At 39.2% G+C, this 15,155-nt stretch overlaps 1 protein-coding gene across 1 annotated transcript in view; it reads left to right on the forward strand.

The window, feature by feature from the left end:
• Positions 1 to 15,155, forward strand: part of Gphn (gephyrin) — a 289,114-nt gene that overhangs the window by 150,334 nt on the left and 123,625 nt on the right. The gene's annotated exons all lie outside the window — the stretch shown is intronic.

The following is a 15,155-nucleotide window of genomic DNA, read 5'->3' on the forward strand; positions in this document are numbered from 1 at the left end:
CTTCCAAGATATATAAATTGTGCCTCAACTGAATACAGAGATAAAGAATGGCATTTTAATGAAAAAAATAACAATAAGCAATGATGAAAATTTATATAAAAATATGTATTTTATAAAGTTCCCCATCTGAATTTTTTCTTAATATCAATATAAATAAATGTCTCCTTGAATCTAATTTTTTTAAAGCTGAATGGAATTTGGTGCATTCAAATTAAGATGATTGCCTCTGTGACACTAAGGTGAGGGCCTGCCCCTTTTAATAGTCTCATTAACAAAAATATTTAAAAGAAGACTACATGAAAATAATCCTAATATAAATTCGTGAAAGCAGAAGACAGAGAGACTGAGAAACAAAAAAGCCTGCAAAGCATGCATGATTATAGTCCTAGCACTTGAGGATAAAGCAAGAAGGCCGTAAGATGCCAGTCTGTGATGCATGATATGACCATGTCTCAAAAAGGGCTTGGAGATAGTTGGGTAATAATTTATAAATATGAATTTGAAAAGCTTTTTACTTACACATACAAAATGTTACAGAACATTGTTCCCTGGTCCAAGAATGGGAAATCTTTACTACTTTCTTTTAGTTGGACTACAACAATATTCAGTAGAAAGTCCCTGAGCTTTGTATGTTTGTTGTTTGTTTTATAAAAATTAAACTATAAGGCCAGGCGGTGGGTGGTGGACACTTTTAATCCCAACATTCAAGAAGCAGAATCGGGTGAATTTCTGTGAGAGCTCCAGGCCACCCTTGTCTAGAGAGTATGTTCCAGGACAGCCAAGGGTACATGGGAAAAAAAACTGTCTCAAAAGAAACAAAAATAAAAACAAAACAAAGGAAAGAAAGAAACTATGAATAGGTTTTGTTATTCTACTATGCTTAAAGTGAAATCCTATTGAACGATTTTCCATTAAAGCTGTGGTGTCATCCAGAGAAAAATGCTGTATAGATGACACTTGTATTTTCCTTTTTGTCTCTTAATAATTTAATGACATCATCATTCAGTCTTCCTCCTAATAATTTTCAGTAGATGTACAGGGAAAGCGCCCACACTAATGGGAATTTTGGTAAATAAAGATGGCTTATATTCCAGTAGAATGTAATAAGTATTATTTAACAATCCAAGTGTACTTGGAGGGCTGAAAAGATACCTCAGTGGGTAAGAGGTCTTGCTGTGTAATCCTGAAGACTGAATTCAGATATTCAACAACATGTTAATCAAAGAAGAAAAAAGAGTGAACCAGACTAGCCAGGAAGGGTCGAGGAGTGATGAGAAGCACTACGCTATTACAGCAAGACACCACAAACTGTCACTGGCCTCTTTGCACACAATGGATGTACACACCACCACACACATATATACCACCCCACATACACAAAGTCATAGTTGTTCACAGGATATGAGAGTACTAGAAAAACTGAAGCAGAAAAATTAAGAGTTAAAAATCACCCTAGGGTATAGAATTTGACAGAAGGGGGTAGGACATATTTGAGAACTTCAGATAAATTAGTGTGTGTGTGTGTGTGTGTGTGTGTGTGTGTGTGTGTGTGTGTGTGTGTGTAAACATTTTTTATCTTTCTGTTATTAATCTACTTACTTTGCTCTAAATCCTTGAGTATTTGTTTGATTGTGATCTTTAGAGAATACTATTTAAAAGTAAATAAATTTAGGACTGAATTGTAGCTAGTACTCATGAGGACCTGAGTTCAATAAATTAATAAATTCAAGCAGATATGTGTAGATTTCATAGCTTCATAACTCTCCATAATATTTGACTTTGAGAGAGACTTTTATGTAGTGAGATTAAAAGGCTTATAAACATTAAGACCTAATTTTGAGAAACCTCTGGGTCAGGCATGATAATTAACTGTTCACTAAAATAAAGCAAGATAGATAGATTACATTTTACAATGAAAAGTGCATAATTTCTACAAAATTTTAGTTCTTAAATTATAGGTCATTGGGAATAATTATTATGCTTAGAAACAAAAAGGTTGCTTTTTGAGGACAAATTTGCTTGAACTTTATTTCCCTATCTACCAGAGACTTTTATGTCACTTAATAAACAGTTTGGATAGACATCATAGTACCCAGTATTCTTTATTGGTCTTTGGATAAAATAGTTATTTAGATGGGCTTTTCAGCTCTTTAGGTCCATATGGAGCCCAACCAACATCATAACTACATGAATTTGTGATTTCTGTAAGTTTATGTTCTTTCATGTTAATACCGTGCTGATAACTCCTAACAATACCCATGACCTTACCAAGGTTGTGCATACTCTTCTTTCCCATTTTTTCATTATGCATTGTTGGGGGGAGGGAAAAAGTGTGTATTTATGTGTGTTGTCTGTGTATGAACATAAATGCCCATGGCACAGGTGTGTATGCCAAAAGACAATTCACAGAAGTCAGTTATCTTGTTCCATTATGTCAGACCAAAGATCAGGCTCAGGTCATCATTCTTGGCCCCAATACTTTTACCCATGAGCCATCTTGATGACCTGTTTCTCTGAACATAACTACAATATTCCCATTCCTTATTTAGACAGTTCTTATCACCCTAATCTTATTTACCATGTAGTATCATATTGCAGTCATATAGAAGCTATTAATGGCTACTCATTCTCTCAGTACTCAACACTGCCTCTATTCATTTTATATCTTTCTCCTTCCATGTACCGCCTGCCATTGTGTAAGCATCTACTGTTTGTTAGGATTCAGTGACTCCTCTGAGTTTCTCTAGTGGGTAACTAATCCTTCTTGAATACCCCTCATCAATCATAAATCAAGAAAATGTTTCCATAGATTTGCCTACATCCCGATCTGATGGCGTTTTTTCAATATCCTCAGATGACTCTAGCTTGCATCAAACTTGACAAAATCTGACACAGCAGCATTCTTAATCCATTTGTTATGCTATAGTAAAATGCCTATTAGAACACGGATACATAGGACAGTCTCACTCTCTGCTCTATGAATTACTGAGAGAGCTAACAAGCCTCCTGGTGTGACCCTCCTGTCCCCTCCTCTGGCCACCCTCTATCCCACTCACGTATAACACATAGCACATAAATAGACTACTTAAGCCTGCTGTATCATGGTATAGGATCTCCTCTCTCCTCTAGAAAGCACTAAAAGTAGACATTTAACTCTGTCGACAAGCCTGAAGCCTCTTTTACTGGGACTCCTATCCCACTATGCCAACTTATCTGTCTTAGGTGTCAATAAAACTCCTGAAAGAAAACTTGCCTCAGAACCTCTCTCCAACCTAACCTCCTCCCACCTTTCTTCCTAAAAATCCAACAACCATACACTGTATAATTTATAAAAAGGAATAATTTATTTATTGCATTTTGAGAAATGGAAAATTCCAAGATGAAGTTGTGGGCAGATTTGGTATCTAGTGAGTATCTAGTCTCTTCCTATATACCATTATGAACACTGCTTTTGCTGTAACCTCATGTAGCAGAGCTCACCTCACACACTTAGCATTAATTCTGTATATCTTGAGTTTGATCACCCAATGGTCTATTTACCTCCCAAAATGCCCACTTTGTTATTACCGGTACATTGGTGATTAAATTTTAATGTGAATCGTAGAAGATACAGAGACATTCAAATGAAACAAATAATGATGAATAAATCTTGGTAAAAGTCTTACAACATTCATTTGATGTTGGTCAGTGGTATTAAATAGCCAATGATACAAATTATATCCACATTTTTCCTGGTATACCTTTTCCATTTCTGGAGTAAATCAGTGGCATTCTGTGACAACTGGTTTGAACTACTCTTAAAGCAAATAGTCTATTAGGATATGATAATTTTAGTGAGTGCTGCCTATCTGGTGTTTACTATAGCCTCCTTAATACCTTCTTTTGTTGGGTACCTTTTGTAATAATGTCCACTTCATTCAGGAGCAACAGAGCACTCAAACTGCTCTTAATTGGATGATTTTTTTGCATATATGTAAAATTCGAAAACTTATTTCTAAAGCATTCTTAGATCATGGACTAATCCCAAAGCATAATGTCAATACATTTATTAAATTAAATGGCTGGCCTTACTGACAAACTGTAGTGCACTCAGTAACTTTTGCTATCTGGATAGATATTGCCTTTGACAAAGCATCCTATTTTAGGGGTACAATATGTGGTACTTAATAATGGACCCAGAGTAGAAAGTTATTGAAGAATTAACTTTAATTCACAGCTATGTTTATGTTTGGTAAACAGGAAGGAGACTTAATTTACAGTTACAGATAGCATATAAGTTGTGTTTGGTAATCAGGAAAAACTTAATTTACAAATGTTACAACCACCAGAGTTGACCACTCAGACATAGTTTATAGTCAATTGAGAGTCTTTATTTCAGCTATCTGGGACCACACCAAAGTGTTTTGGGGGAAATAAGTATGGCCCCAAGTGTCCAGAAGATGGGGTTTTTAAAGGCAAAAACATTTTCCTGGCATCTCCCTAGGTAGCTGCAGGGGGAATTCACAGAAGTAAGCAGTTTGAAGTTAGCCTGTTTAACAGAAGCTAAATTAGCTGGAGGGAGCTCCATATAAACAGGTAGTTTATCAAAGGTAAGAGAAGTTAGCTAGGACATCCTGACCTTCGGTTCCTAGAATATAGGTAGATAATTTTTCATGGGATTGTCTATCAAGGAGATTAAATTCTAATTAAACCTGAAATGGACTCAGCAAGAAAACAAAATTGAGGAACTGTTGTACTATCTTGTTTTGGTTGGTGGTGGTGGTGGTGGTGGTGGTGGTGGTGGTGGTGGTGGTGGTGGTGGTGGTGGTGGTGGTGGTGGTGGTTTTTTACAGTCTAGTCATTTCCCCCTTTCTGATCTACTCTCGCACAGCTCCTCATCCCATTTCTCCCCACACCTGTCTCCAAGAGGATGCTACCCCCAAGCCTCCACCACCAGGCCTCCCTACTCCCTGGGGCCTCAAGTCTCTCAAGGGTTAGGCACATCTCCCACTGAGACCAGACCAGGCAGTCCTCTGCTGTATACATGTTAAGGGCCTCAGACCAGCTCCTGTGTGCTGCCTGGTTGGTGGCTCAGTGCCTGAGAGATCTCAGGGGTTGGGTTAGTTGAGACTGCTGGTCTTCTCTTATTGGGTCTCCCTACTCCTCAGCTTCTTCCAGCCTTTCCCTAATTCAACCACAGGGTTCCATGTTCAGTCCAATGGTTGGGGGTATGTATCTGCTTCTGTCTTAGTCGTTGAGCCTCTCAGAGGACAGCCATGCTAGGCTCCTGTCTGCAAGCATACCATAGCATCAGTAATAGTGTCAGGCCTTGGAGCCTCCCCTTCAGATGGATCCCAAGTGTCCTTCTTTATCTTTTTTGATGACTTTTGGTTGAAAGTTGATTTTATTCAATATTAAAATGATTACTCTAGCTTGTTTCTTTGGACCATTTGCTTGGAAAGTTGTTTTCCAGCCTTTTACTCTGAGGTAGTGTCTGTTTCGTCTCTGAGGTGTGTTTCCTGTAGGCAGCAAAATGCTGGGTCCTCTTTACCTATCCAGTCTGTTGGTCTATGTCTTTTTATTGGGGGAATGGAGTCCATTGATGTTGAGAGATATTAAGGAATAGTGATTGTCGCTTCCTGTTATTTTCATTGTTAGAGGTGGAATTATGTTTGTGTGTCTCTCTTCCTTTGGTTTCGTTTCAAGGAGATTACTTTCTTGCTTTTTCTATGGAGTAGTTTCCCTCCTTATGTTGGAGTTTTCCATCTATTATCCTTTGTAAGGCTATATTTGTAGAAAGGTATTGTGTAAATTTGGTTTTGTCATGGAATATCTTGGTTTCTCCATCTATGTTAATTGAGAGTTTTGCAGGATACAGTAACCTGGGCTGGCATTTGTGTTCTCTTAGGGTCTGTATGACATCTGTCCAGCATCTTCTGGCTCTTACAGTCTCTGGCGAGAAATCTGGTGTGATTCTGATAGGTCTGCCTTTATATGTTACTTGACCTTTTTCCCTTACTGCTTTTAGTATTCTTTCTTTATTTTGTGCATTTGGTGTTTTATTATATGACGGGAGGAATTTCTCTCCTGGTCCAATCTATTTGGAGTTCTGTAGGCTTCTCGTATGTTTATGGGCATCTCTTTCTTTAGGTTAGGGAAGTTTTCTTCTATAATTTTGTCGAAGATTTTTCTGGCCCTTTAAGTTGGGAGTCTTCACTCTCTTCTATACCTATAATCCTTAGGTTTGATCTTCTCATCATGTCCTGGATTTCCCGGATGTTTTGGGTTAGGAGTTTTTTGTGTTTTCTATGGTATCTTCTGCCCCTGAGATTCTATCTCTTGTATTCTGTTGGTGATGCTTGCATCTATGACTCCTGACCTCTTCCCTAGGTTTTCTATCTCCAGGGTTGTCTCCCTCCCTGTGCTTTCTTTATTGTTTCTATTTCCATTTTTAAATCCTGGACAGTTTTGTTTAATTCCTTTAGCTGTTTGTGTTTTCCTGTAATTCTTTCAGGGATTTTTGTGTTTCCTCTTTAAGGGCTTCTGCTTGTTTCCTTGTGTATTTCTCTATTTCTTTAAGGGAGTTATTTATGTCCTTCTTAAAGTCCTCCATCATCATCATTTAAAATGTGATTTTAAATCTAGATCTTGCTTTTCTGGTGTGTTTAGATATCCAGTATTTGCTTTGGTGGGAGAACTGGCCTCTTATGATGCCATGTAGTCTTGGTTTCTGTTGCTTAGGTTCCTGTGCTTGCCTCTCGCCATCAGGTTGTCTCCAGTATTAGCTTGTCTTGCTGTTTCTGACAGTGGCTTGACCATACTGTAGGCCTCTGTGTCAGCACTGCTGTACAACTGTTTTCCTGTTTTCTTTCAGCCACTTCTGGGGACAGACTGCTCTGCTCTAATGTATGTAGGTGCTCCTGGAGACTGTCTTTCAGCTCTCAGCTCAACAGGAATCAGAAGGGTCCTGTCCCTGACTGCTTCTAGGCCCCTGAGCCCAGGGAGCACAGATGGCACTAGGCAATTCCCTCTAGGGTCAGGAATATGGGCAAAGGGTAATATCCTCTGATTTCTCAGGAGTGTCTGCACTTCTGAGGGGCCAGCTCTCTCCCCCATGGGATTTAAAGCAGGGTACTGTGGGATGGGATCAGTTTTAATCTATTTATTTTTACACTCCAGATTTTATTCCCCTCCCAGTCCATCCTCCAACCGCTCCACATCTCGTACCTCCTCCACCTGCCCCATGTCTCCTCTAAACTCCCAGGGTCCTCCAGTCTCTCCAGGGTTAGGCGTATCTTCTTTGACTGAACCCAGATCCAGTAGTCCTCTGCTGTATATGTGTTGGGGGTCCTCCTATCAACTGGTATAAGCTTCCCGGTTGGTGATCCAGTGTCTGAGAGATCTCCGGGATCCAAGTTAATTGAGACTGCTGGTCCTCCTACAGTGCCACCCTCTTCATTCTTCTAGCTTTTCCCTAATTCAACCACAGGGGTCAGAAGATTCTCTTCTGTCCATTGGTTGGGTGTGTCATATCTGCATCTGACTCTTTCAGCTGCTTATTGTGTCTTTTGGAGGGCAGTCATGATAGGTCCCTTTTTGTGAGCGCTCCATAGCCTCAGTTATGGTGTCATGCCTTGGGGCCTCTTCTTGAGCTGGATTCCCCCTTTGGGCCTGTCATTGGTCCATCTTTTCCTCGGGTTCTTCTCCATTTCCATCCTTGCAGTTCTTTCAGACAGGAACAATTATGGATCAGAGTTTTGACTGTGAGGTAGCAACCCCATCCCTCACATGGTACCCTATCTTTCTTCTGGAGGTGGGCTCTACAAATTTCCTCTCCCCATTTTAGAGCATTTCATCTAGGGTTCTCCCCTTTTAGTCCTGAGATTCTCTCATCTCTTAGGTCTCTAGTACGTCTGGAAGGTCCTCCCAACCTCCTACCTCCCAAGGCTACCTGTTTCTATTCTTTCTGCTGGCCTTCAGGACCTTAGTCCTTTTCTCCCACCCAATACCAGATCATGTTCCCCTCTTCTACCACCCCAACTCTGTCCTCTTTTCCTCCCAGGTCCCTCCCTTCCCCCTCATGGTTGCTTTCTTCTCCCTCCCAAGTGGCACTGAGGCATCCTCACTTGGGCCCTTCAGCTTGTTGACCGTTTTTGAGTTCTGTGGACTGTATCTTGGGTATTCTGTACTTTTTTTTCTAATAACCACTTATAGAACACTCCATGCATGTCCTTTTGGATCTGAGTTACCTCATCAGGATGTTATTTTCTAGTTCCATCCATTTGCCTGCAAAACTCGGGATGTCCTCATTCTTAATAGCTGAGTAGTATTCCATCGTGTAAATGAGCCTCATTTTCTTCTTCTGTCCATTCTTCTGTCGTGAGACATCTGGGTTGTTTCCAGTTTGTGGCGATCACAAATAAGGTTACTAGGAACATAGTGGAACACATACTCCTGAGGCATAGTGGGACATGTTTTGGGTATATTCCCCAGAGTGATATTTCTGAATCTTTAGGTAGATCTACTTCCAATTTTCTGAGGAACCTTCAAATTGACTTACAGAGTGGTTGTACCAGTGTGCAATCCCATTAGCAAACGGAGGAGTGTTCCTCTTTCTCCACATCCTCACCAACATGCATTGTTACCTGAAGTTTTGATCTTAGCCATTCTGACTGATGTAAGGTGGAATCTCAGGAATGTTTTAATTTGCATTTCCCTGAACACAAAGGACTTTGAACATTCCTCAGCCATTCAACATTCCTCTGTTGTGTCTTTGTTATATGTTGGGGCCTCATTTGGGTATATGCCCAAGAGAGGTATAGCTGGATCCTTAGGTAGTTCAATGTCCAATTTTCTGAGGAACCTCCAGACTGATTTCCAGAATGGTTGTACCAGTCTGCAATCCCACCAACAATGGAGGAGTGTTCCTCTTTCTCCACATCCTCGCCAGCATCTGCTGTCACCTGAGTTTTTGATCTTAGCCATTCTCACTGGTGTGAGGTGAAATCTCAGGGTTGTTTTGATTTGCATTTCCCTTATGACTAAAGGTGTTGAACATTTCTTTAGGTGTTTCTCGGCCATTCAGCATTCCTCAGCTGTGAATTCTTTGTTTAACTCTGAACCCCATTTTTAATACGGTTATTGTCTCCCTGCGGTCTAACTTCTTGAGTTCTTTGTATATTTTGGATATAAGCCCTCTATCTGTTGTAGGATTGGTAAAAATCTTTTCCTAATCTGTTGGTTGCCGTTTTGTCCTAACCACAGTGTCCTTTGCCTTACAGAAGCTTTGAAGTTTTATGAGATCCCATTTGTCGATTCTTGATCTTAGAGCATAAGCCATTGGTGTTTTGTTCAGGAAATTTTCTCCAGTGCCCATGTGTTCAAGATGCTTCCCCACTTTTTCTTCTATTAGTTTGAGTGTATCTGGTTTGATGTGGAGGTCCTTGATCCACTTGGACTTAAGCTTTGTACAGGGTGATAAGCATGGATCGATCTGCATTCTTCTACATGCTGACCTCCAGTTGAACCAGCACCATTTGCTGAAAATGCTATCTTTTTTCCATTGGATGGTTTTGGCTCCTTTGTCAAAAAATCAAGTGACCATAGGTGTGTGGGTTCATTTCTGGGTCTTCAATTCTATTTCACTGCCTGTTTCTGTACCAATACCATGCAGTTTTTATCACTATTGCTCTGTAATACTGCTTGAGTTCAGGGATACTGATTCCCCCAGAAGTCCTTTTATTGTTGAGGATAGTTTTAGCTATCCTGGGTTTTTTGTTATTCCAGATGAATTTGCAAATTATTCTGTCTAACTCTCTGAAGAATTGGATTGGTATTTTGATGGGGATTGCATTGAATCTGTAGATCGCTTTTGGTAAAATGGCCATTTTTACTATATTAGTCCTGCAAATCCATGAGCATGGGAGATCTTGGCAGCCTTATTTATAATAGCCAGAAGCTGGAAAGAACCCAGATGCCCTTCAACAGAGAAATGGATACAGAAAATATGGTACATCTACAGAATGGAATATTACTCAGCTATCAAAAACAATAACTAATGAAATTCATAGGCAAATGGATGGAAGTGGAAAATATCATCCTGAGTGAGGTAACCCAATCACAGAAAAACACACATGGTATGCACTCATTGATAAGTGGCTATTAGCCCAAATGCTCAAATTACCCTAGATGCACAGAACAGGTGAAACTCAAGAAGGATGACCAAAATGCGAATGCTTCACTCCTTCTTTAAAAGGGGAACAAGAATACCATTGGCAGGAAATAGGGAGGCAAAGTTTAGAACAGAGGCAGAAGGAAACACCCATTCAGAGCCTGCCCCACATGTGGCCCATACATATACAGCCACCAAACTAGATAAGATGGATGAAGCAAAGAATTGCAGACCTACAGGAACTGGATGTAGATCTCCTCTGAGAGACACAGCCAGAATACAGCAAATACCTATGCGAATGCCAGCAGCAAACCACTGAACTGAGAACGGGACCGCTGTTGAAGAAATCAGGGAAAGGACTGGAAGAGCTTGAAGGGGCTTGAGACCCCATATGAACAACAATGCCAACCAACCAGAGCTTCCAGGGACTAAGCCACTACCCAAAGACTATACGTGGACTGACCCTGGACTCTAACCTCATAGGTAGCAATGAATAGCGTAGTAAGAGCACCAGTGGAAGGGGAAGCCCTTGGTCCTGCCAAGACTGAACCCCCAGTGAACGTGATTGTTGGGGGAAGGCAGTAATGGGGGGAGGATGGGGAGGGGAACACCCATAGAGAAGAGGAGGGGGATGCGTTAGGGGGATGTTGGCCCAGAAACCGGGAAAGGGAATAACAATGGAAATGTAAATAAGACATACACAATGTTATAAAGATGGGGGAAAAAAAGATTCCTCTGTTGTGAATTTTCAGTTTAGTTCTATACCCCAGTTTTTGATTGGGTTGTTTTTTGGTGGTTAGCTTCTTGTGTTCTTTATATATTTTGGATATTAGCCCCCTATCTGATGTGTGGTTAGTGAAGATTTTTTCCTAATCTGTAGGTTGCCAATTTGTTCTATTGACTATGCCCTTTGCCTTACAGAAGCGTTCCAATTTCACAAGGTCCCATTTATCAGTTCTTGATCTTAGAGTGTGAGCCATTGCAACTCTATTCAGGAAATTTCCCCCTATGCCAGTGAGTTCATGGCTCTTTCCCACTTTAACTTACAAAATTACTCAGCAGTCATTGCTTTCTAGTTTAAAAATGTTTTCATCACCTAAAAGGGTAACTAATATCCTTTAAGCAGTTTCTTTTCACTGTTCTCCCTGCTATCAGCCCCAAAAAGTCTCCATATCTCTAGGAATTTCAGTCTCTCTTCTGAATATTTTATACATTTTAAATCATGTTCATGGTATTTTCTGTCTGGATTCTTTTATATTATCATATTTTCTGTAATAATATGTTTCATTATGATAACTTGCACTTGTATACATAACTTAATAATATTCATCGCCATTACACTCTTATCCCTTTTCACTTTCACTGATCCTTTTTTTTTTTTTTCAAACTAATCTCTCTTCTATATGTCTTTTGCAGGGTGGGTTAGCCATTAAATTAATTAGGTTTTTTTTAGTAGAGCATCAATGAGGGGTCATTTACAGAAATATGGGCAACTTACCAGTAGCCATACCCCCAAAGAAAATGACTTTTCCTCCTGAGCAACCATTAACTGCTAATAGAGCTTCTGAGTGTTATAGAGCTTTGTAAGACCCCCCACTGTCACAACGTGTTGATGAGGCCAATTTTGTGCAATTCTTGTATAAACAATCATAAGTGTTGTGGGTTCATGAGTACAATGGCTATATCATGCCCAGTAGATAGTGTTCCACTGTACTCTACACATTCTCCCAGCTTTTATATTCTTCACAACATGTATTCCAAAATTTTTCTTCAACCTTTGAGAGCATTCCATTTAGGCCTGAGCATTCCATTTAGGCCTGAGCATTCAACCATCTTGATACTTTGACCAACTGCGATCTCTGCAGTAACTGCCACCATCTGTGAAAGGAAGCCTCTCTATTAAAGCTGACAGCAACACTAATCTTCGGGGGTGGGGGGGTTCCTCCCTAAGACTTCAAAGGCATGGGCTTTTAACCAGGTCTGCAGTACCAGGCATGAATTTTCACCTATGGCGCAGGCTTCATATCTAATCAGAAAGTTTGGTTGCCTCCTTAACAGACATGCCACTGTAGCACAAATGGGTATGTTTTGACTTCCACTTTAACATACATGCAGTAGTGTGAAGGTTGCACAACTAAGTAAGACTGTTGATCACTTTTCTCTACCATGTGTACTGTATAGTATCTCCAGCACTGTGGAAGACAGTAAGCAGAGACAAAACTTCCAGCTCAATTCTAGCTTGATTTCTCCATGTCCTATAACCAAATCTTGTGGTGTCTTCATCAATCAAATCTTACCATCCAGTGCTAGAGAGCAATCAAAACAGTGGCAATAGCCTATGTTGTTTTGTAGGCCTGAAGACTTCCTTGACCAATAACTGAATAAGATTGTTAATAGTCCAAGCCTGGTACTGGGATTTTTATTTAGTAACCTATGGCTTTTGTGAGCTGAAGACACCCTCATAGAGTGGGTACTTTTGTTTAAACTCATTTCTATTGGTTGGGGGAGTGGGTTTTTTTATTTAGTTTGGTTTGGTTTGGTTTGGTTTGGTTTGGTTTGGTTTGGTTTGGTTTGGTTTTTGTTGTTACTGTTTTTAAGTTAGCTTGCAAATGCCAGATCTCTTCATGGTTTTATTATACATTATTGGTTATGACTGATTCTCACTACACCTACTCCTCTTCCCCATCTTCACTGAAGCCTTTCCTTCTGCATTATTTTCCATTTCACTTTTATATCACCTGTGTGTTCTAATGTCCTAACGCCCAAAAGACTTCTTCTCTCATGGGCCTTTTCCTACTTTCCTGTGTTCTACATAGTCATGCTCATACAAAAACACACAGACATAAAATTTTGTGCTAGAATCTACATATGAATGAAAATGTGGTTTTTTTCCTTTTAAGTCAAGTCTCAAATTTTCCTTATTTTCATTTAAGTTTCATCAATGCTCATATATAATACGTAAAAATACATATATTCAATGTTATAATATTACAGTTTATACTATTTCTTTTAGTTATTGGACAATTGATAAATATTTGATTTGCTTCCAATTTAGGGCTATTTTAAAATGATGGTGTGCAAAAGATACTTATTTTTAGCATGTACCTAGTGACTGACTGGTACACCTGCCCTTATGCTAATACTACACTGTTTAGATTCTGTCACTTGGCAATATGCTGCAGAATTAAAAAGTGGGATTCTTTAAATTTGTTGGTATATATGGGCACTTGAATGTTGGTGGATGTGCAGGTTCATATATGCTTGTGGGAGCAAGTGTAAATATGTCTGTGCTTATGAGGAGACCAAAAGTTGGAGTCTCTGGTATTATTCCTTCAGGACTGTACATCTTTTTTTTTTTTTTGAGACAGTTTCTCACTGTCAGTAGAATTCATCAAGTAGGTAAGGCTACCTGATAGTGAGCCCCAGAAATCTACCTATCTATGCCTCTTTAGCACTAGGAATGCAAAGAACATATCACCAGGCCTAGCTTTTTCTATAGATTCTGGAAAATCAAATTTAGGTCATCATATTGTAGCACCAGTGCTTTACCAACTGAGTCACCTATCTGTCATTTTTCAGAATACATTCGTTACATAAATGTATTATAATGTAAATATATATTTGTTTAAATTATGATATATTACCTAAAAATAATATAAATATAAACTCATATTTAATAAGTATTTAAATACATTAAATACATATTGCCTATTGAGGTCTTTGCCATTCCCACGTGTTTTTGAGTATTATTTCATTACTAGTGAAGAGGGAAAGGGTTTTAGCAGTGAAGGTGTAAACTCACTATTGCTGTGGGTAATCATGCCATCTAAACAAAATTAAGTCTTCTGTTTGATCTTAACGTAAGTTTCCCTATACATCTCAGGCATTTTTACATTTCATGATGTGTAGTAGGCTACAACAGATAGGTAGCAAACAAAGCTTCATTTCTTAACCCTGCATTATTTGCTTTTGATCACACAAACATGCTTAACATTCTGTCTTTGGGAGCAAAAACACCATACCTATGTTAAGTGAGTCTAGAATGATTTCTCTCCTCAATTTTGAGACATTCTTTCCAGCTATCTCTCCACTTAATTCCCTCAGTTAGGTTCCAACAGTAGGTCATCACATAGGCAACAATAGGGTATCAGAGTGTATTTTTCTTTCTGAGATGGAGTTCTGACTCAGTACTCTGCCCAAGCTGACATCCAACACACGATTTGGAAATAACAGCTTAAACGTGTTAAGACAGACAATTTGATGTTTTCTAATGACCTGCTTTAAAGTTCAGAGATTATTTTAGAGTGTTGAAGATTGTGCTCTGTAGCAAAGTATTCAGTCCTGGCTTGAACCCAGCACCACTACCAAGACAAAGAAAGTAATTAACTAAAAACTGCATCTTACTTTTATTAACATGTTTTTATTTAGTGTGTAATAAGTATGTAATGTCAAAGGCCAGCTTCCATACCACAGGGTAAGAGAAGGCAGAGAGTGTGGCTGCAGGTAGGTGATTGAGGTTGGAACTCATAACAGCCAACAGGGGTCAGCACTAGTAGGACTGATGGGAGTCGATTCAATAACAACTGACAGGGGCCTATGGCAGCCACTGATTAGAGAAAAGACCGAGGAAAAATCAAACATACACACACATATACACAGAGTATGAAGGAAAGCAGGCTCTAACAACTCCACTTTTTTCTTATCCTTTTTATACTACCTAACACAGTTTTCTATGTAAGAAGAATATTACTTCATAGCTACAAATTATATCCACAAAACATTCTTCAAAAACAGGTTAAAATCATTACACAAAAGGAAATTACAATAAGATTATTGATTATATATTTCTCTTTTGAAACTCATACCTGACTAAACATTTCCTATCTATATTTCTTTCCATAAGTTCAAGGTACAAAGTAATAATTCTCTTTTCATTGATTAACAAAGTTTAAGCAAGCCAGTCTACAGTAGCAAGTTTTTCCTGTTTAGCTGATGACAGTTTGTA

Source organism: Rattus rattus, chromosome 7 (assembly GCF_011064425.1).
Source record: "Rattus rattus isolate New Zealand chromosome 7, Rrattus_CSIRO_v1, whole genome shotgun sequence".
NCBI lineage: Eukaryota > Metazoa > Chordata > Mammalia > Rodentia > Muridae > Rattus > Rattus rattus.